This window comes from Nomascus leucogenys, chromosome 2 (genome assembly GCF_006542625.1).
Source record: "Nomascus leucogenys isolate Asia chromosome 2, Asia_NLE_v1, whole genome shotgun sequence".
NCBI classification, from domain to species: domain Eukaryota; kingdom Metazoa; phylum Chordata; class Mammalia; order Primates; family Hylobatidae; genus Nomascus; species Nomascus leucogenys.
In genome coordinates, this window is record NC_044382.1 from 31,443,629 (window position 1) to 31,467,398 (window position 23,770).

Here is a 23,770-nt window from a genome sequence, read left to right on the forward strand (position 1 = left end):
GTCATTCAATGCTAATAATACCAATATTCAGTGAAAAATACTGGAGCTTAAAGGTCAGATCACTTGTCCAGAGTCACAGGATAGAAGCCCAGGTAATCTGGTATAAGAGCCAGGTTTTTTTCTACTACAACATTCTTCATCCTGTATGACATTTTGAAATCTGGAATTAGAAGAGTGGAGTTCATGTGTCACCTGAAATGCTCCTCAGGGTTAGCACTGCACCTGTGGGGATGTCATTAACTCATACCTAGAATCTGACTTTCCATCTGTAAAATAAAGCCAGACTCTGTAGTTTCCCCAGACCCTTCTAGTGCTGCTATTCTATGACCATGGAACATATCTTATGATGTATGCTCAAGGTGATTGTCTTGGTTTGCCCAAGATTGAGAGATTGAGAGAGTTACCAGGATGTGGACTTTTCAGTCTGGGAAAACCTGGATTGCTAGTCCCCTACTACAATATCTGATATATTATCTATATTTTGGACACAACCATTTATTGATTTCTTAAACTTCTTTGGGGTTCTTTTGTTTCTCAAAGTCTTAAAGAACTGGGACAAAGAGTAGTAAGACTTTGTGTTTCTGAGATCAGCTGTTGAATATCTGGAACATAGGGGAGATTATTTTGAAGGGACCTGCATTTTCCTACCTGGACATGTTATGCTCAAGTTGTTGGGATGGTTTCCCCCTTCCTTTCCTTTTACTTGAAAACAGTTGGCTGGTTTGTTTTGTTAAATTTGCCGTTGCACTGATAGTTGAGGAATGCTTAGTGATAAGAATATAGCATTTGTAATCCATTTGAAACTTTCTCCACTGATGAAAGGGAATGGTTGTGTAGTAATAATAAATTCATTTCTTTAAAAAACATTTTACATGTACTAACTGAATCCTGAAACAGCTGTAATTCCAGGTAGCTATCATTGTCCATACTTTAAAGGTAAGAAAACTGAGACTCAGGTAAGTTGTAATTTATTGAAGTTAACAAATCTAAACTGTCATTTGAACTGTGGTGCCCCTAAATCAGAGTCCCTGTTTTTCCCATGCAAATGATTACTTCTATGGTTCAAACAGCTAACATTTCTAGCTCATTGGAATATGAGTACTGCTTATGGTCCTAAAGATTTCAAGTGAAAATATACTTAGATGTCTGGCTTTTTGCTTTCAATTCCTGACTTTATTCCCATACAGAATAATCGGATCATTTCTTCAACAGATATGAAACAAGTACTTTACTTACTGCTGTATTTTTCCCCAACTTTGAAAGTACCTGCTTATTGGGACAAAGCTTTACTTCCAGTTCTTGTTAAACAAAGATGCATCTTTATCGCAAAATAAAAACACAATGACAGTTATAAAATTTCCATGGATCTGGATAGTCCAGGCAACAAGAAAGAACATTTCAGTGAAGGCATGGCATTTAACAGAGTATACATATGAAACTACAATTTTAAATAATACGAACTACAATATGTGTCTATTTACATCCAGTATATAATATTAGAAAATTTATAACTTATTTTTAAGTATAAAAAGTATGCAGATCTTCGCCGGGCGTGGTGGCTCACGCCTGTAATCCCAGCACTTTGGGAGGCCAAGGCGGGCAGATCACAAGGTCAGGAGATCGAGACCATCCTGGCTAACGCGGTGAAACCCCGTCTCTACCAAAAATACAAAAAAAAAAAATTAGCCGGGCGTGGTGGCGTGCACCTGTAGTCCCAGCTACTCAGGAGGCTGAGGCAGGAGAATGGCGTGAACCCGAGAGGTGGAGCTTGCAGTGAGCAGATATCGCGCCACTGCACCCCAGCCTGGGCGACAGAGCGAGACTCCGTCTCAAAAAAAAAAAAAAAAAGAAGTATGCAGATCTTACTTTTTTCATGATTAATTAGCATTGACACTCTTTTGCAGTCTCTAAACAAAACTACAAAATTATGGGAATATTACAAACGTTTATTGCTTGTCTACTATGTGAATTTAATCCACACAGAAACCTATGAAGTAAATAATTTCTCCCATATACTAATGTAGAATGTAGAGTTCACTGAGGTTAAATTATACAATTAAGAAACATAGGAGATGGTATTGAGGACCATACTGAAACCTGGGTTAATCTGACACCACTAGGGTATGTTATATTAGAATTATTCCAGAAATTTCTCTATTTTTGAATTGTTTTGGATGCTATATTGTATATGAGAGTAGATCTAATTAACTCAGGCAAGTTTACCACTTGTGGCCTTATTTAAATTATGCAACACATTGGTAATCTAGATTCTATAATGGACGTTTTTATGTGACTTTCACCATCCAAGCTACCCATATGCAACTAATTAGGAGTTTGAAAAATGTCTGAATTATTAACTCAATTTTCCTATTTTTATTTATGTTTTAGGTATTCTGTAAATGTGATCTATTTCCAACTTCTATCATTACTGAAAGCCATCTTTCTTCCAACCATAGAAAGTTAGATGAACTTTTCTGCAGAAGACATTGTTTATCTTAATTAATTATGCGATTTTAATATTTTCTTCTTTCTAGACACTTAATATGTTTATTCTCCTGCTAAATTGTTGTTTTCTTCTCAGTTGTTTTTTTCCAGTAATAGGAACTGAAAGTTACCCAAATATTAATGAGAGTTAGAGAAATTGCAAATTGTGTATCAACTAATGATAACTATGTTTCTTTATATATATGGAGTTATTAACAGCTCCAAAACTTTTTAACACAAGAAAAGGTTAGTTTGAAAAGGTTTTAGAATGTAAATAGGTTCCAACCTAGTTAAACGTGAACTCATATTGACAGTTGATATTAAATAAGCAATTTTCATTTTGCATACATCAGACTTAATGAGAAGCACAATGATTAAGTTTGCATTGTTTGAATCAAAGACTTGTAAAAGCATAAGTAAGCATATGATTAAGCAATTTTAAAAAGATTATTATCCTAATATTAAACATAGATATCAAAAATTATACTTTGACTTAGAGCATTTTTCCTAAAGATTCTTTCCACCATCCCTGTGAGGGAAGAATGGACTGATTTCAGCTTATGAAATAGAAGAGTATGGAAGTTACGTTAGTTGCTTTTTGTAAATGTAAAAATATTTTAATCAGTAAACTGAACAACTTGAAAAATAGAACACAATGCATCTTTCCCAAGCAGAGTATTTGTTGAATTTACAACTTAACTCGGTTATGAAATACTGACAAATTTCATGTTGAATTTACATTTCACAGTAGCCTCTAACATGAAACCTGTAACATTTATGTCAGATTATCTTTATGGGCCCCCATAAAGGCCTGGTTCCTTTTTATTTTTATGTTTGGAACTTCTCTCTTATAAAACATTTTATAACAAAATAATAAAAATGTTATAATGAAAGTCACATTTTAGAAGTGTACCATTGGATGACTTTTTGACAAATATTCATGTTATTGCACTTGCTTTTGCCTCATAATCCTTTAAACCTCTATGTTAAACATTTCTTTTGACCTGGCATTCAATCCACAATTTTCTCACCATACTCTGGTTTCAACTTTTTCTGTAAAGAATCAATTAGTAAGTATTTTAGGTTTCTGGGACGTATGGTGTCTGATACAACTACTTAACTCTGCCATTATAGTGGGAAAGTAGCCATAGAGAATATGAAAGTAAATGAGCATGACTGTTTTCCAAGTATTATTTATGGACACTCAAATTTTAATTTTATATTTATATGTCATGAAGTAGTATTCTTTGGATTTTTGCAATGTTTTAAAAATGTAAAATGCATTTTTAGCTCCAAGGCTATACAAAAACTGATGGCAGCATAGATTTGATCATCTGGCCTAGGTTTGTTGATCTCTGCTATAATCTAAAAGATAATAAAATCACAGAATTTCAGAAAAAGGTCTGGAGAGTATCTCATCTAACGTATTATTTTTTTTTTAGCCATAAAGGTGACTGAAGCTCAAAAATAAAGGACCTAAGTGGTTTAAAAAATGTCATATGGCATGTCAGAGGATCTGTCCTGGTCAACTGGTAGTGGTTGCCTGGAGGATTGTGTTGGGATAGGACTATGAAGTCCAATCTGAGTCTCGTGGGAGGAAAGTCACATTGCGATTGATTGAAGATGTCTGCTTAGTATGCTACAATGGAACCATACCAAGGGAGTATTTAATGTTTGCAAATTCACATTTTGGTGCTCTGCTAAGGAACAGATTGGCGGATAGGAAGGATCAGAGAAACAGAAATCAAGATTGTGTGAATGGCAGCTTGGAAATGAAAAAGAGAACAAATGAATGAGCAATTAAAATATTGCAGACTCTTCCGATTGCCATTTCATGCGATGAATACATGCCTCTAAGTGAGTGTGAGAACCTTGATAGAATTTCCTGTTCTCTCAGTCAGGAACATATCTCCATGCAGAGTATGATTCTAGGCTTTAAAGCTACTTTTCTTTTCTTTCTTTCTTTTTTTTTTTTCCAATGCAACATGTCCCAGATGCAAGCTACCTACATTAGTTTGCAGTGTTAAATTAGGGTGGGGGAAACACAGTATGTTTCAATAGGGGAGGCAAATTTGGCAATATTGAATGTTTTGAAACATGTTTATTAGGTTTTCATATGCAGTTTTCCTCAAGGCAATTTTGACTTGATGCATTTTCATCTATATTATGTACTTACAAACCACCCCCTTGAAAGGTGTATCTCTACCGTACGTCATAAATGTGATATCCTCTAACAAGCCCAAGGTAACATCAGGCATTAAATACTCAATGTTACCTTTAATTAGTACCCTCATCTGCAAGAGTGCAAGTGATTGAAGATTGCAGCAAATGCTTATCCTATTCCTTTAAGTCCCCAGAATGACTGTCTAGACCAATGTCCTCACTCATTCCTTATTCTTCTGAGGCTTTGCTAACTGGAGTACAGGAGCAGTCAGCAGGCCCAGAGAGTATGTTTTATCTTTCTGATAACTTTATTGGATGATCAAACCACTGGTTTACCTTGGCCATTTGAATGTCTGTACTAAGTGCTCACTCTGCTAGCCACCCTACAGAAAGAAAGGGATCAGGCCAACAGGAGTTCAAACAATGACCCATAACTCTAGCATTATAAGCTCAGGCCCTAAACTAGGGTCATTCTCAGTCTAGGTCTAGTTGTCAGCTCATAACTATACTAGTCACAACTTATGCGTTCATGTGTTATACCTGCCTGTTTTTGCTTCTAAGGGGATTTTGTTATCAAACAGAGATGGAACATGTACACAGGCAGATAATAATTCTAAATATAATCCCTTTTGCCTTCAGAAATTTCTGTAAAGCCTTTGAAAAATGCAAAAGTGGCTTATTTTAAGTAAAAACTGGAATATTAATCAGAAATTAAAGATACCTGGCTTGTATTTCAGATTCTGCCTTGGATTGCTGGTCATATTCAACATCTTCTTTATCTGTGGCATAAAGAGACTACTATGTCTGTCTCTTTTGGCACAAAAGCGATGAAGATAAAAGATATACTGTGCTTCAGTGTAATTCCTTTGTTAATTGCACTATTATATAAACATTGTGATAATAAACATCTTGCTCTACCATAATTATTATCTGTGATTTATGACAGATAAGCTTATTTTCCTCAACTAGTTTTAATTTAACAGCAGACACCCTTTTCTTCTTAAAGCCTATAACTATCTGCTAAGTATACCCTTTCGAATTATTGGTTGGGTAAGAAAGAAAATTCAGTGCCCTTGCTGTATATTAACTTGATAATATGGCACAAATAATCTTTGTGTTATAAATAGTTCCTTTTCTTACCAGATGCAACTAGAAAGTCAAAGAAAATAATGTTGTAGATGAAGAGAGGCATTATTTCTACTTTCTGGAGTGAGCACAGTGCTGCCAGTGTTCAACATTTTTTCCCCTTTCATGACTTCCACTGACACTGACTCATTGTGCAGCCTTGGTGATTTTCCGTAAGAGGCTTGCCAACAATTGAAGGACCATATTTTTCTGGGAGCAAAGAGAAATGATAGCTCTTTTTTACAACCTGAAAATTCAATAATTTCTAAGTTTGTTTTTCAGAAAGTTAATGCTATAGACCAAAGTAAATGTCTTTCTAAAATTTTAACTTTGTTTTTTGGGGGGATGGGGGACAAGGGAGGGAGAGCATTAGGACAAATACGTAATGCATGCAGGGCTTAAAACCTAGATGACGAGTGAACAGGTGCAGCAAACCACCATGGCACATGTATACCTATGTAACAAACCTGCATATTCTGCACATATATCCCAGAACTTAAAGTAAAATATTTTATATTAAAAAATAAAATCTTAAGTATGTTTTTAAAAAAATTATATTATTATAAGGTAGGATTTTTCAAGTAAAGCATTATTGAAATATAATATCCCTGTAAAACTGCACTTATCATAAGTATATAATTATTTGATTTGATCTTTTATTTTCCATATATTATGCTATTTTTCTAATTTTTTCCAAAAAATATATATATTTTAACAAAATTGTTTTGTAACTTGACACTGAAAAATTAAACAAAAAACTAACATATATCTTGAATTTTATTTTTAAATATATGCATTTAATTTGGGAAGAATATATAGCAACATGTTTATAGCAGTAGAAGTCACTGCTGCTTTGTGAGACCAAGGTAATTTGCTGTTTTAAAAAGAAAACCTTTTTTTGTAATTTCTAAGTTATCTTCAGCTAATACACATTACTTTTGTAATCAAGAGGAAAGCCATAAAAATTACAGAGAACTCCAATCCCCTAAATTGCAATATTTGTCTCCTTTGGGTACAATTGAATTTTTACAAATCATACTCATTTCTCTCGGCATATTGAAATTACTTCTCTATGGTTTCATAATTATTACTAAATCCAGCCTAGGTTTTGCTAGAGCCAAATCCAGATTTGGGCACACATGGACATTTATTCATTTGACTTAGTTTTGTAGAAATATCTCTGTTTACATAGGGATGAACTGGGGAAGTGTTTCCCTATGTTCTAAAAGTTATGATTATCTCTCACAGCATGATATTACTCCACTCCTCCTCCTAAAAATGCCCCATGACTTATTGGTATGAACCAAATTAATGTGTTTCTGGAAATTAAGTCTTTATTTGCAACTATCTGCTGTGCTCATTAGAGAATCATATGCTAATTCATTGCCAGACAGCCTAGTACTTTTCAAAATGTGAACTTTTTATTAGCCTCAACAGATTCATTTGTGGACTGGTTAAAATGCAGATTCTTAGGTTTCAATCCAGCCTTCTGAGTCAGAATGACTGGAAAGTGGGTTGTGCTCTTCAAGTGACTGATTCTAATGCATACCTTTCAGTTCAGACAATCTCAACTTTTCTTTCAAGAGCTGGACCCCATTCTGCAATTAAAAATTTAGGTAGAATTCTAACATATAAAATAGCTAAAAAGAAGTCACTCTGGCTTAAGAGAGTTTTAAAAGCTTTGCCTATTAAGTCTTTTTCTCCGACCTCTGCTACCCAAGGTAACCCCTTGTCTTAATCTGTTGTGTGCTGCTACAATAGAATACTTGATACTGGGTAATTTGTGAGAAAACAGACATTTATTTTCTTACAGTTTTGGAGGCTGGAAGTCCAATATCAAGACAGTGGCAGGTTGGGGCCCAGTCTCTCTGCTTCCAAAATGATGCCTTGAATACTGAGTGTTCTGGAGGGGAAGGATGCTGTATCCTCACGTGACAGAAGAACAGAGAGGGCAAACCCACTTCTGCAGTTTTTCTTATAAAAGCATTTAACCATTCATGAGGGCAGAGCCTTCATCACCTAAACACATCCCATTAGGCCCCACCTCCCAACATTGTTACATTGGGGATTAAATTTCCAACACATGAATGTTGGAGGGAACACATTTAAACCATAGCACCCCTGAAACGCCACAGTTTAAGAGCCACTGATAATTTAGCATCTTCAAGGATTCAGAGGTCCAGAGTCACTGACCTAAGCAATGGAGCCCATTAGAGTCTAACTTTCACAGTGGCTGGAATTGCTTCTGTTTTGTTCATTGGCTCCCTCATGCATAGAACAGTGCCAGGCACACAGCAGATTCTCAGTATCTATTTGGTGAATGAATGAAAGAATACAGTATCTAGTAAGCGAACCCACATTTTTATCATTTTTCTGACCATGATATTTAAGTTTTAGGTTACTCATTTGTCAGGTGAGGTTTGGATTAGATGGTCTCTAATATTCCTTCTTTCTAAACACAGAGCATCCTGTAATTGAAATTCTGCTGTGGTGTCACAAAGCCAATGTTGAAATTCAGTGTCTACAATACTTGAGACTTGGCTGTGATCTCCAGTTTTCTTTTTTTTTTTTTATTATACTTTAGGGTTTTAGGGTACATGTGCACAATGTTCAGGTTTGTTACATATGTATCCATGTGCCATGTTGATTTCCTGCAATGAGAACTCATGGACACAGGAAGGGGAACATCACACTCCGGGGACTGTTGTGGGGTGGGGGGAGGAGGGAGGGACAGCATTAGGAGATACACCTACTGCTAAATGACGAGTTAATGGGTGCAGGAAATCCAGTTTTCATTATATAGAAGTTAGTACTTTTGGAGTGCAGATTATGTTCTGTTAAAACATTGGTTTCAATTTTAGTAACAAAATGATATTCACTTATTTTTTTTTTTAATTTAAACCATAGAGAAATGTACAGAGGAAAGGAAAGTCCTTCCCTCTGAATCCTTCTCTCAGGAAATAGCCTTCTTTACTTATTTGGTTTGTTTCCTTTCTAGCATTTTAGTGTGCACAGAGTGGTTACTCTTAGACATCTATCATATCAGAGCTCTTTAGATTAACTATATCAATAGTTGTTTTGCTGATTGAAAAACATTCTCAGGAAAGAATAAGATAAATCCACTAATCTAAAGCAATTTCTATCCAAATTAAAGATAATTTGGAAAAAAAATAAAATGCCAATGAATCACTCTTTATTATAAAAGAAAAGCATTGCTTTGGCCTTTACTTACAGAAATACACAATAAAAAATGTAAAAGTCACTCAGAATCTCAATATTCTAAATAGACTACATTTTAAGTGGTAACTTCCTCTATGTTATGGCTTGAACGTATCTCCAAAATTTATCTGTTAGAAACTTCACTGCCAAAGCCACACTGTTGGGAGGTGGGGTCTAATGGGAGGTGCTTAGGTCATAAGGGTTCTGCCCTCAAAAATAGACTAACGCCACTATAAAAAGGACCTGTGGTAGTGGGTTCACTCTCTTTTGCCCTTCCTCCTTGTGCCATGTGGGGAACAGCAAGAAGGCCTTCATTAGATGCTAGCACCTTGAAATTAAACTTCCCAGTCTCCAGAACTGTGAAGGAACTCATTTCTCTGCTTTTAAAATTAGTCAGTCTCAGCATAAAACAGACTAACACAGAAATTTGTACCAGGAGAGGGGTGTTACTATAACAAATATCTAAAAATGTGGAAGGAACTTTGATACTGGGTAATGGAGAGAGGCTAGAATAGTTTTGAAGTGAATGCTGAAAAAAGCCTTTATTGCCATGAATGGAGCATGGAAGGGGATTCTGGTGAGGGCTCAGAAGAAAAGAAGAGCTGTAGGGAAAATCTGAATCTTCTTGGATATTATTTAAGATGTCATGACCAGAATGCTCATAGAAATATAGACAATAAAGATCATTCAGATGAGGTCTTAGATGGAATGAGGAATGTCTTATTGGAAACTGGAGGAAAGGCCATTCTTGTTACAAAGTGGTGAAGAAATTAGCTAGCCAGTCACAGTCGGGCATACCTGTAGTTCCAGCAATTTTGGAGGCCAAAGTGGGGGGATAGCTTGAGGCCAGGAGTTTGAGACCAGCCTGGGCAGCAAAGTGAGACCTCCTATCTACAAAAAATACAAAAATTAGCCAGGTGTGGTTGTGCACACTTGAAGTTCCAGCTACTTGGAAGGCTGAGGGAGGAGGATCGCTTGAGCCCAGGGGCTGGAGGTTGCAGTGAGCTGAGATTGTGCCACTGCACCCAGCCTGGGCAACAAAGCCAGACCCTGTCTCAAAAAAACAAAAAAGAAAATATATAAAAAAAAAAACAAAGAAATTGACTAAACTATGTTCCTGTTCTGGAACTTTGTGGAAGGCAGAACCTAACAGCATGAATTAGGATATTTGGCGGATGAAATCTCTAAGAAGCAAAGCATAGAGAGTGCTATGTGACTTCTCTTAACTGCTCGTAGTAAAATGTGAAAAGGGAAAAATGATTTAAAGATGAATTTATGATCAAAAGGGAAACAAAACATAGAGATTTGGAAAACTCAATCTGGCCATGTCAAAAAAAAAAAAAAGTTTGGGAAAGAAAACCAAGGATGTAGCTAAGCTACCATTTGATGAGAAGAATAGAAGGAAGGTGGGTGCTATTTATAAGACCCACCAATTCTCCAATGGGAGAATGAAACCAAAGGCATTTTAGAGATCTTTGAGGCTGCTCCTATCATCACAGGCCCAGAGTGCCAGAGCCTTGAGGACAGAATGGTTTGGAGGAAGGGACCTAGGGGACACATTGGACCACAAGGCTCACTGCCCAAGGCTGCTTTAAGTCCCTGCTCCACACATTTCAGCACAATGCTCCTCAGTCACTCTAGTTGTGGCTCAGGGTCCAGGTATGGCTTGGGCAGTAAGCCTTGGTAATATCTGAGTGGTGCTAATTCTGCAGGCATGCAGAGCACAAGAGCTGGGGAGCCATGACTTTCTCCATCTAGATTTCAAAGGATGCCCAGCTCTCTTATTTCTCTATCTGTCTTTCTTATTCCAAAATCAACATTTAAAAATAAAAGCAAAAACAAAATACATGTCACATTTTTTAATCCATTCATCCTGAGATGGACACTTAAGTTGATTTCATATTTTGGCTATCATGAATAGTGCTGCAATAAACATGGGGATATGGATGTCTCTTTTCAACATACTGATCTTATTTCCTGTGGGTACATACCCAGTAGTGAAACTGCTATATCATGTGATAGTTCTATTTTTAATTTTTTGAGGAAACTCCTTACTGTTTTCAAGAAAGGCTGTACTAATTTACATACCCACCAACAGTGTATAATACTTCCCTTTTCTCCATATCCATGCTGACATTTGTTATTTTGTGTCTTATTGATGATAGTCACTCTCACTAGGGCGAGGTGATATCTTATTGTGGTTTTCATTTGCATTTCCTTGATGATTAGTGATGACGAGCATTTTTTTTCTATACTTGTTTGTAATTTGTATGCCTTCTTTTGAGAAATATTTGCTCAGTTCTTTTGCCCGTTTATTAAATTGGATGATGTATTTTGCTATTGAGTTGTGTTCCTTATAGATTCTGGATATTAACTACTAAGTTCCTGTTAGATTCATAATTTGAAAATATTAATATTTTTTCCTATTCTGTAGATTGTCTCTTCTCTCTGTTGATTGTTTCCTTTGCTGTGCAGAAGCTTTTTAGTTTGATGTAATTCCATTTGTCTATTTTTGCTTTTGCTGCCTGTGCTTTTGGGATCTTATCCAAAAAATCCTTGCCCAGACTAAAGTCATATACACAATGGAATACTATTCAGCCATAAAAAGAATGAAATGCTGTCATTTACAACAATATGAATGAACCTAAAAGATATTATGTTAAGTGAAATAAGCCAGACATAGAAAAAAATATGCCTGATCTCATTCATATATGGAATCTAAAGAATCTCCTAGAAGTAGAGAGTAGAATATTAGTTATCAGAGGCTGAGAAGGATAGTGGGGAGGGATAAGGAGAGACTGCTCAACAGGTACAAAGTTACCGATTGATCAGAGAAATAAGTTCTGGTATTCTATTGTACAGTAGGGTGACTATGGTTAACAATATTGTATATTTCAAAATATCTAGGAGAAAGATTTCAAATCTTTTCACCACAAAAAATGATGACCATATTAGTGATGAATATTCTAAATGCTCTGATTTGATTATTACACAATGTATATATGTATCAAAACATCACACTGTACTCCATAAATATGTATAATTATTATGTGTCAATTAAAAACAAAAACCAAAATACTTAAAAAGCTAAAATCACCTATAATCATAATACTGAGTATTAGTCACTATTAACATTCTGATACATAGGTACATGTACAGTGTACATGGACATGTTTCTATGTTATATGTATATACACCCTCTATGTAACTGGCATGTATAACATGTTGCATTTTATCCTTAGGCTATAGCTGACATTTATCATCTCCTCCCTTCACCACCCGTTCTAGGTTTCCCTCATTCTCAGTCAGGTGGTTGAGTTATCCAAGCCTTCATAACCAGAGTGTCTGAGCACTTGTTGGACTGTGCTTACTGCAGTTTCTCATTTACAATTACCACTGCACCTGAGAGTACCAAGAGATTCCTGAGCCAAAGATTACGATTTCCAACTCCCAGCTCCTCAGGGTAATCAGGATCAATAACTCCTGCATATATAGTAACTTTACTGCTTGCTTGCCCACTGGTGTGAGAAGTCCTAAATAACCAGATGGTGGTCGTAGCTTAAAGTTCAAAGTAACCTTTACTGAATAGTGTTGTTAAAGTTCCAATAACAGGAGCCTGAACTTCTAATCCAAAAAGATTCTAAATTTGTAGGGACAGAAAACAAATTATTCAAGTAGGTCTCTAGCAGTGTTGGTGAGAATAGTTAATCCTGTTTTCATCCTTGGTTCTCAACTCATGTATTCTAGTTGCTTGGGGACACAGCAGTATATGGTGGCCTTTATTCAATGAACATGTGGCATTTTGGAAGACAGCTGTCAAACTATACAGGGTGTCATTCATACATGCCCCCTTGTTGCTCTGCTGCCTTTATTATTAAATATCAGGGCTGGTTTTCAGCACGGTTTCCCCATGGTTATAGGAGATTAAGACCATGAAATTGTTCCATGGAGCCCAAATGACTTTCACAGTGCATCTTGACTTGATAGTTAATTAGCCTGAGACTGTTACATTTTTTTCCCAAAGCTTCTAAAGCCTTTGGTAAAAAAGTAGTTAACTTCACAATTCTTATAACTACCATTGTCCCTGTATCATTTACCTAACCTACTACCACATGAGCCAATGCTTTGCCTTCCACTTCCATGTTATCCCAGTCCACCATTGCTGAGCATCTTGGTGATTGGGAAGCATCCACTGCCAGGGATTATCTTCATCTACTGACCACTGGCCAAGGGATCCTGATTGCTGTCTGACCAGTGAGTGATCCAGGTCTAGAATCCCACCCTGAGAATCTGATATTTACATCCATTTCTTGTACCGGCCGTCTAGGCTGTTTTCCTCTTAAGAAGAGAGCATAAAACAAGGGCCCTTTTGCAGGCAGCCTATTTTGAAAAGTGATTAGGAATGGGGAGTGGAAGACTGAGAAGACTGAAACAGGGAAAAGGGGAAAGGTAATAGGAGAGTGGATTATTGACCTTGTCACCCCGTGGAGCCCCATTCCTCTGTGGAGCCTGCAGAATAGTCTTCAGCTTGGTCCACCTGAGGACAGACAAGGGGGTTAATTACCACTACGTGTTGCTTCAGGCTATTAGAATCCCTAGTAATTAAATTCTCCCGCTAGACCATTCCTGAACAGCATAGTCTAAATCTTCTATCACCAGCGTCTCGCACAATACTTTGAACACAGAAGGTACTTAACAATCAATATTTATTGAAAGAATGAATCCATGAATGTGCTCTGCTCTACAGTTATTCTGAGCAGAGAATGGAGTTACTGAAATGCACAGTGTACATTGTCTTTCTCTTGGGTAAACTATAAATATTAACTTATGCCTTTTCCCCTTTTAACTAAAAAGTGTCAAATTTATTCTCTACTTCTTGACCAGAGCTACACTGATGAAATGGGCATTTCAGTGTCTTCCATACTTACTCTCTCTGTGCATTTGGGCAAGTTGTTTAATTTCTCTGTTTCAATGCCTATAAAATGCTGATAGTTCTAGCAGCTGCCCTGCGTGACTATCATGAGAATTATAGATAACAAGCCACGGAAATTTGCAAATAGGTACATGTTCCCAAAATGAGGCACTTCGTTCATAATACATAGTAACAAAAGCACTGTTTGGTCAGGGGAAATACTTGTGAGTATCTCACAGCTCCTGCATCATTCTGAGTACATATTATCAGAGGCAATGCTGAAAATATTTAACAACTCTCTGACCTGGGCATTGATTAAACAGAGTAGTCAGTAATTATTAACCATCATTATAGCCATGCTGGTGTGTGCAGGCTGAATATAAGCATGCAACTCCTTCAGAACATTCCCAAAACACAGGACTCCTCTGGTTCCCTCCTAATGCCACTCCCTATCTGCAGGTTTACCACATCGTGGGATGGTTCAGGATCGTGCATAACTCTATGAAGGCAGATTCAGATGGAGACAGGCTCCTGAATGGTTGATAACAGAGAAAGGATAGTTGCTTCTGAGCAATAGCATTGATATGGTCAGGGGGAGCCCACAGAGCCACTCTTAGGCATTCTCCTTGCAGTTTCAGGGTATCAGGTGTGTACTACTATTGAGAGGACACAGGTCTCCATGCCCATGACACCATCAGACCCACCTGGAGTCCACACCTCAATTCTGCTCCCTCAGCTGCCCAGCAGCAAGCATGGGAACTGCCACCTCCCCCTTATATAAGAGCCAAATGTCCGGACAGCTTTCAGGCTACTGCCATGACAGTCTGACTGCATGGCTATCAGCTGAAGAGGAAAAGTTTCTTTTTATTATTAGGTTGGTGCCAAGTAATTGCAGTTTTTGCCTTTACTTTCAACGGCAAAAATCACAATTACTTTTGCACCAACATAATAACTGTTGTGGACTGTATGTGTGTGTCCCCCACACAAATTCATATGTTGAAATCCTAACCCCTAATATGATGGAATTGGCAGGTGAGGCCTTTGGGAAGTAATTAGGTCATGAGGGTAGAGCCCCTGATGGGCTTAGTGTCCTTATAAGAAGAGGATGCAAGTCAGCACTCCCTCTCGGCTCTCTTTGCACCCTGTGAGGATACATCTGGAAGGCAGCTGTCTGCAACCTGAAAGAGAGCCCTACAAGAACCTGACCATGCTGGTACCCAGATCTCAGATTCCCACCTGCCAGAACTGTGAGAAATAAATTTCTGTTGTTTAGAAGCCACTCAATCGTCTGTAATCTCAGCATTTTGGGAGGCTGAGGCGGGCAGATCACAAGGTCAGGAGATCGAGACCATCCTGGCTAACATGGTGAAACCCCATCTCTACTAAAAATACAAAAAAATTAGCCGGGCGTGGTGGCGGGTGCCTGTAGTCCCAGCTACTCGGGAGGCTGAGGCAGGAGAATCACTTGAACCCGGGAGGCGGAGCTTGCAGTGAGCTGAGATAGCGCCACTGCAGTACAGCCTGGGTGAAAGAGCAAGACTCCTTCTCAAAAAAAAAAAAAAAAGAACGACAACAAAAAGAAGCCACTCAGCCTATGGTAATTTGCTATAGAGGTTTGAACCAAGACAGGAGGCACAACAGTGACTACCATAGAAAGCTTACAGACATCTGATTTCGGAATAGGGACAAACTTTTATCCACTGCCTCAGTTGATGAAACCAATAGCTAAAGTGTAACAAATTCCTACTCCATGATTGCAGGATCAATGGGTGCATTTGAAAAGGGAATGAGGAAACTCTTTTGCATAATCTTTTTGCCTTTCTAAGTTCTCAGTCTTCAAAGCTGAAAGCATGACCTTATAAATTTGAATCCCTGAAGACCATTCAAGATCCGTGCTGCTGGATTTTCTAATTCTCCTCCCATGAAGCTTATCTCATCAAAAAAGGTGGTTTTGCTTTGCATTTCTCTGCTGACCAGTGATGACGAGCTTTTTTTCATATGTTTGTTGGCTGCATAAATGTCTTGTTTTGAGAAGTGTCAGTTCATATTCTTCACCCACTTCTTGATGGAGTTGTTGGTTTTTTTCTTGTAAATTTGTTTAAATTCTTTCTAGATTCTGGATATTAATCCTTTGTTAGATAGAATGCAAAAAATTTCTCCCATTCTGTAGGTTGCCTGTTAACTCTGATGATAGCTTCTTTTGCTGTGCAGAAGCTCTTTAGTTTAATGAGATCACATTTGTCAATTTTGGCTTTTGTTGCCATTGCTTTTGGTGTTTTAGTCATGAAGTCTTTGCCCATGCCTATGTCCTGAATAGTATTGCCTAGGTTTTCTTCTAGAGTTTTTATGGTTTTAGGTCTTATGTTTAAGTATTTAATGCACTTGAGTTAATTTTTGTATAAGGTGTAAGGAAGGGGTCCAGTTTCAGTTTTCTGCATATGGCTAGCCAGTTTTCCCAGAACCATTGAATAAATAGTGAATCCTTTCCCCGTTACTTGTTTTTGTCAGGTTTGTCAAAGAGCTAGATGTGTGGCATTATTTCTGAGGCCTCTATTCTGTTCCATTGGTCTATATATCTGTTTTGGTACCAGTATCATGCTATTTTGGTTACTATAGCCCTTATAATATAGTGTGAAGTCAGGTAGCATGATGCCTCCAACTTTGTTCTTTTTGCTTAGGATTGTCTTGGCTATACGGGTTCTTTTTTAATTCCATATGAAATGTAGAGTAGTTTATTTTAACTCTGCGAAGAAAGTCATTGGTAGCTTGATGGGGGTGGCATTGAATCTATAAATTACTTTGGGCAGTATGGCCATTTTCATGATGTTGATTCTTCCTATCCATGATCATGGAATGTTTTTTCATTTGTTTGTGTCCTCTCTTATTTCCTCAATTGGTAGTTTGTAGTTCTCCTTGAAGAGGTCCTTCACATCCCTTGTAAGTTGGATTCCTAGGTATCTTATTCTCTTTGTAGCAATTGTGAATGGGAGTTTACTCATGATTTGACTCTCTGTGTGTCTATTATTGGTGTATAGGAATGCTCGTGATTTTTGCACATTGATTTTGTATCCTGAGACTTTGCTGAAGTTGCTTATCAGCTTAAGGAGATTTGGGGCTGAAACGATGGGATTTCTAAATATACAATCATGTCATCTGCAAACAGAGACAATTTGACTTTCTCTTTTTCTATTCGAACACCCTTTATTTCGTTCTCTTGCCTGATTGCCCTGGCCAGAACTTCCAATACTATGTTGAATAGGAGTGGTGATTTGTTTTGTTCTGATTTTCAAGGGGAATGCTTTCAGTTTTTGCCCATTCAGTATGGTATTGGTTGTGGGTTTGTCATAAATAGCTCTTATTATTTTGAGATATGTTCCATCAATACCTAGTTTATTGAGAGCTTTTAGCATTAAGGGGTGTTGAATTTTATTGAAGGCCTTTTCTGCATCTATTGAGATAATCATGTGGTTTTTGTTATTGGTTCTGTTTATGTGATGGATTATATTTATTGATTTGCATATGTTGAACCAGTCTTGCATCCCAGGGATGAAACTGACTTGATCGTTGTGGATACCCTTTTCGATGTGCTGGTGGATTGAGTTTGCCAGTATTTTATTGAGGATTTTCGCATCAATATTCATCAGGAATATTGGCCTGAAATTTTCTTTTTCTCTTTTGTCTCTGCCAGGTTTCAATATCAGGATGATGCTGGCCTCATAAAATGAGTTAGGGAGGAGTCCGAGAGGAGCTATTAGAGCTTTACAGGTAAGCGATTTTTACAAATCTTTGACTGGTAAAACATTTTGTTTCAACATTTTTTATCACAGACTTGAGCAAATAGGTATTACAGGGAAGTTGTCTAATCTGATTTGAAGAGCTCTTCAATCAAAAACTCTTTAATATGAACTGCGTCAAGTTACTATTTAGGGGTTACACAAATTAAAAATTTAGAGCAATCACTAATACTTTGTATTTTATTTTTCTGATGCTACAATAAAATGTAATAAAAATTTCCCAAGCCCATTTAGATACTCTCAAATATCTCTCAGTTTACTTCAGCATTCTGCATAAATGTTTTGATTTTTATTTATCCCTTAATGGGAAGTGGTGTGGAAGATTGCCTTATAGGATAGTTTTGAGGCTCTACTGAGAAAATTTGTAAGAACATGCTATGTAAGTAGCAACTTTATATAACACTTATTAGCCACCCTCAACACAATTTCTTCCCTCCTCAACAGCCCAGTTGAGGCTCCAAATACTTCATCAATATCTGCCTTGTTAAAACACACACACACACACACACACACACACACAGTGGCACATAGAAGCACACAAGGGCATACACTTTTATTCAAAATATCGTGGAAGCTGGAATCTTTCTGAGTTGAGTAAACAGAAGGCAATTCCTACCAATATGATTGCCCCAAAAGACATGGTCTGAAAAATTCCGCAGGCCAAAACCTGGACAAATACAACTGCTTCTTTAGTTTATACCTTCCTCTCCCTTTTTTTTTTTCTCGACAGTGAAAACCTTTGTGGTCAATATGTCTATCCAGTTTTATCTTCTTAAGGATGTGTTTTGTTTAAGTTTCTAGAGATCAGGAGCAAGTTTGAGAACTCTGGAAAAAAGTATATATCAGTTGGATAAGGTAGATTTTAACCTTCTGTCCCAAGAGAATCAAATAATTTACTCTTACTTTTCTGGGTCTCTACAAAGTAGGTGAGGACAACAGAGCATTCTAATCACAATTTCCATTTAAAACACAGGGGCACTAGAGACACTGAAGAGACAATATAGCATACTGGCTCTGTCCATTCAGTATCTAAAATGTGCACCGAATCCATCTCCTTTTTTAAAATTCCATTCCCCCTCTCTTCTCTGATGTAACCTAAGCCATCATCATCTGTTACCTGAAGTACAGTTGTCTCCTAACTGGTCTCTTTGCTGTGGTTTCCACATTTGTGTCCCTGCTAAAATTCATATTGAAACTTAATTCTCATGGCTGGTGGTGTTAAGAGGTGAGGCTCTTTGGGAGGTGATCACGCCATAAGATTCCTACCTTTATGAATAAGATTAATGCTTTTATAAAAGAGGTGCAAGGGCAATAGCAAAGACTTGGAACCAACCCAAATGTCCATCAATGATAGACTGGATTAAGAAAATGTGGCACATATACACCATAGAACACTATGCAGCCATAAAAAAGGATGAGTTCATGTCCTTTGTAGGGACATGGATGAAGCTGGAAACCATGATTCTCAGCAAACTGTTGCAAGGACCAAAAACCAAACACCGCGTGTTCTCACTCATAGGTGGGAATTGAACAATGAGAACACATGGACACAGGAAGGGGAACATCACATACTGGGGACCGTTGAAGGGTAGGTGGAGGGGGGAGGGATAACATCAGGAGATATACCTAATGTAAATGACGAGCTAATGGGTGCAGCACACCAACATGGCACATGTATACATATGTAACAAACCTGCACGTTGTGCACATGTACCCTAGAACTTGAAGTATAAAAAAAAAAGAGGTGCAAGGGAACTGTTTGCTCTCTTTTTTGCCCTTCTGTCCTTTCTGCTGTGTGAGGACACAGCGTTCATCTTGTCTGGAGGAAGCAGGGTTCAAGGCACTATCTTGAAAGTAGAGACCAGGCCCTTACCAGACACCAAACCTGCTGACACCTTGATCTTGGACTTCCAAACCTGCAGAACTGTGAAAAGTAAACTTCTACTATTTATAAATTACCCAGTCTATGGTCATTTATAGCAGTGGGCATGGACTAAAACATCCTCTCTCGATTCTTTCCAATGTATTCCCCATGTAATAACGAGATCACTCTTAAAAATATAAACCAGATTATATCAGTCCCCTGATTAGAATCCTTCAATGATTTCCCACCTTGCTTGGAATGCAATCCAAGGTGTTTACCGTGGTTTACTAGGTTGGATGGGATCTGGCTCAGCGAGGTTGCCCTCTGTCTGCTGCTCTATGCTTAATGTGCTTCAGCCACACTGGACTGATTACTGACTCTTGTCTGCCCAGAGCCTTCATACTTCACAGTGTGTGCGTTTGCAGTTCCCTCTGCCTAGCATCTCCTCCCTCTGACCCTCACACAGCTTCTTCCTCAGCAGCCAACTCTCCTAGTAGAAAGAATTTCCATGGCCATCCTGATTAGAGTAGCCCTCCAGCACAGGCCCCTTTCACTACAAAATTGCTTTATTGCCATCATAGCACCATTTTTAGCACTCAGTCCAAACTATTTTGTTTAACTATTTGTTTCTGAATTTATTGACTAACTTCTCCAATGAAAGATAAACTCCTTGAGAGCAGGCAACTTGTCCTCCTTTCTCACCACTGAGTCCCCAGCAGCTGTGAGAGTACACAGCCAATAGTACTCATGCAATAATTATTTGCCGAATGAAGGAAGGAATGAATGAATGAAGGGTACAATGCCAAGAACTCTGAAATGGTTATAATAGCTTTTTGGGTCAGAGTTTCCCCTGCTGGGAGACAGAAAGAAAAGGAGTAGAAATTGCTAAAATGTATGCTATTGTGAAAGAAAATAGAATTTTTGAAACCCCAAAATCACTATGCCAAAGGGAATGTTAAATTGGGGACTGAGTCACACAACACTGCCCTTATTTCTTTCCTTCCCCAAAAGAGAGCTGTAATTTCACAACCCTGTGTCATAGCCTCATCCATAAGCCAGGTTCCCACAACTAGAGAAGGCCACATATCTCTCCAGATGGTCTTCCTCACAAATTACTCACAAGGAAATTCCTTATGGTCCCTAAATCTTTCAGGATACATATTCTATCTGTAAACTATCCCTAATACCAAGTTCTGTTGAATCTCACCCTGAAATTGTCCATTACCAGCTTTTCTTCACAGGTACAGGACAAGGACAAGAAGAGAAATCATCCTTCTGCCTACCCTGAGATGGATGCATAATTGACTTTTTCCTCTACTCCCCTCATGCAGATTTACTGAGGCTAATCAGAGGCTCACAAGAATGTAAGCATTTGCCTCACTGCTTCCCTTCCCTTCCCTCTCTTTTTGTCTCTTCTGCTTGCTCTTTCTCCTTTAAATACTGAAGCTCCTGAAACCCTATGCAGAAAAGCACAAGTCACAGATGCTCCTGTGGCCTGTGTTTTTCCCTCAAACTTTGATTATGGTAATCTCTATCCATTGAGACCTCAGTCTCAGTCACTTTCTGGTTAATACTATCAAATGGTAACTCTTCACCAGTGGGAAGTAGAGCCTGTCAAGAGAAAAGGAGGTAAAGAAACTTTTTTATGTTCACTCTACTAACAGTCAGGCTGGGATCCAAATCTGAGGCTTTGAAATGCATGGTCTTTTTGTTGTACAGCACTGACTGTAAGTGGCCAGGTTTCTTTCACTTAAGACATTGTCTAATAGCATAGTGATTTATATTATTCCACAATTATGTAAAATGTCATCAGCTCTCAATGGATTATTCATGGTGTTTGAGAACCATATTATTTTTTAATATTACACTTTTCTTCCTGTGAAATTATTTCAAGTGATTTGCCAAACCATGGGTCAGTGGTATGCTTATTCCCTGATGAAATAAGGCTATATCTTTAGTAAATTTCCTATATTCTGGACCACAAAGACATGTGATGAGAAGATGGGTTAAAGAAAAATGCATTTGGTTGGAAATAAGAAACTAATTCTGGGAAACAAATTTAATTGCCTGATTGGAAGCTATCCCAGATTTTTAAAAGTTACTCTTTAAAATAAAAGGATGCTCTAAGAAATTAGATGACTGCATATAAACCATGGATGATTTCACCTCTCATTTCAGGAAGGACGACCACCGTTGTGTAAGAGGTAAATATCCTCCCTTCAACTGTTAAGTTCTCAATTCAGAATCACAGCCAAGCAAGTAGTGTCAAAGTCTACAAATGAATCCAAGTACTCACTGGGCAAGAATTGTCTTTATGTGTTCTATTGTTCGTATTATCAGCTCTAGTCAGTTCTATTGTGCCAAGTATTTTGCCAAGTGCTTCTGATATTATCTCATTTTGTTCTCACGGCAACCATATTCTCCTATTTAATCTACTATGAAACGGAGTCTTAGAGCAGTGAATTGACTTGCCCAAGGTCACATAGTTAATAAAAATCAAATTTTAGAAACCAAACTTTAAGTGGTTCCATTATACTCCCTACCTTTGAGGAGCACTGTAGTATAATGGCGTGTTCTCACAGTTAAAGAATGTGCCGAATCTGTTTTTATTTTTTATTTTTTATTTTTTTGAGATGGAGTCTCGCTCTGTCGCCCAGGCTGGAGTGCAGTGGCGCAATCTCGGCTCACTGCAAGCTCCGCCTCCTGGGTTCACGCCATTCTCCTACCTCAGCCTCCCGAGTAGCTGGGACTACAGGTGCCCGCCACCATGCCCAGCTAAATTTTTGTATTTTTAGTAGAGATGGGGTTTCACTGTGTTAGCCAGGATGAATCTTTTAAATGGAAAAAAAAATCTCATAGCTAGTTCATTTTACTGCTAATGTCACTTATTATAGGCAAAAACATAAATCTAGTATATGTTTCTTATACGTACTGTTCATATGAACTCGGGGACTGAAGTGGCCATTCAAATATTCAACAAGTGCTGATAGTGTTTTGGGATATTGAAATGAATTTAAAAATTTTAAAAATGTTTGGAGAACTTGCAGACCTCAAAAGTATGTCCCTGGACATCCCAAGAACCTACAGATTCCAATTTGGTTAACATCTTCAGCTGATCTGTTTGAATTGAAATGACAACATTACTGATTCATTAATTGTGTAAATTGGGTGCAAGTTACTTAATTCTCTGTTTCTCCATCTATAAAATGGGAATAAAAAGAATGCTGCTCTCCTAGAGTTGTGAGGATTGAATGACAATATATGTAAATTGCTCAACCCATACGTGAAAAGCTCTATGAATATTTTCTGTATTATTCATATGATTATTAGATGATTATGGTATGCTGAGTGAGGAAAGCAGAGATGCAGGCAACTAAAATTACCCAGAGAAAAGTACTTTGTATCTTTATATACAAAGTGCTCTTTGAACATAGACAAGACCTTGATAATAGCAAATTTAAAGAGCTGGTAAGTGGCAAAGCTGGGATTCAAACCTGGGCAGTCTGGCTCCCTATGTTGTGCTTTTGAGTTCTAGAAAGAGATTTAAAAGTTAAGTAGAAGAGAGGAATATCATCAGCAGAGTTGGTCCATCTGACTCTAAAACCCACAAACATAAGCACTGTGCTGTGTTGTCTCCTCTAGCAAATGCCCCAGAAGCCTCAACTATAAAAGCCCCATTCAGTCTTGGGGCATCTTTTCCTGGCAAGTGCTGCTGTTGCTCTGGGGTTCCCCCACTTCATACATCATACATTTTCAAAGGAAAATAGTACTCCTGTGTTCATGCTGATGCAAATCACTTCGTCCCAGCATGAGCAAGCAAAAGGATCTAAACTGGTCTTCCTCTGCCCCCTCAGAAGAGATGATTAGTTCCAGCACAAAGTTACAAAATGGAATGAGTTGTCAGCATTGAAATATCAGCAGATTTTATATAATGATCCAGGTTTCACCATCTCCTGAAAAATCCGAGTATCTACCAACCTTGAGCCTCATACCCACGTGACAGCAACTGAGTGGAGCTGAGCAGCAAAATGAGCATGTGAGCTACGTGTTGCCATAGCCTCCCCCGTAAAAATCTCTGGCCTTCAGTAGTAGCCTGGTTCACATAGGTATGAAGCATGAGACTAATGGAAAGCACTCTATGGATGTCAGCTGCTATTATTTAGCCTTTGTTGTTGTTGTCTGGCTCATATCCCCCGTGTTTTTTCAGAG

General features: G+C 37.9%; 1 long non-coding RNA gene across 1 annotated transcript in view; it reads left to right on the forward strand.

Annotated features, from left to right (window-relative positions):
- The window catches only part of LOC115837277, a 62,212-nt gene that overhangs the window by 24,560 nt on the left and 13,882 nt on the right, over positions 1–23,770 (forward strand). Inside the window, exon 2 of the long non-coding RNA XR_004032332.1 lies at positions 12,280–12,454. This is a non-coding gene — a long non-coding RNA (uncharacterized LOC115837277). The remainder of the gene's footprint in view (positions 1–12,279; positions 12,455–23,770) is intronic.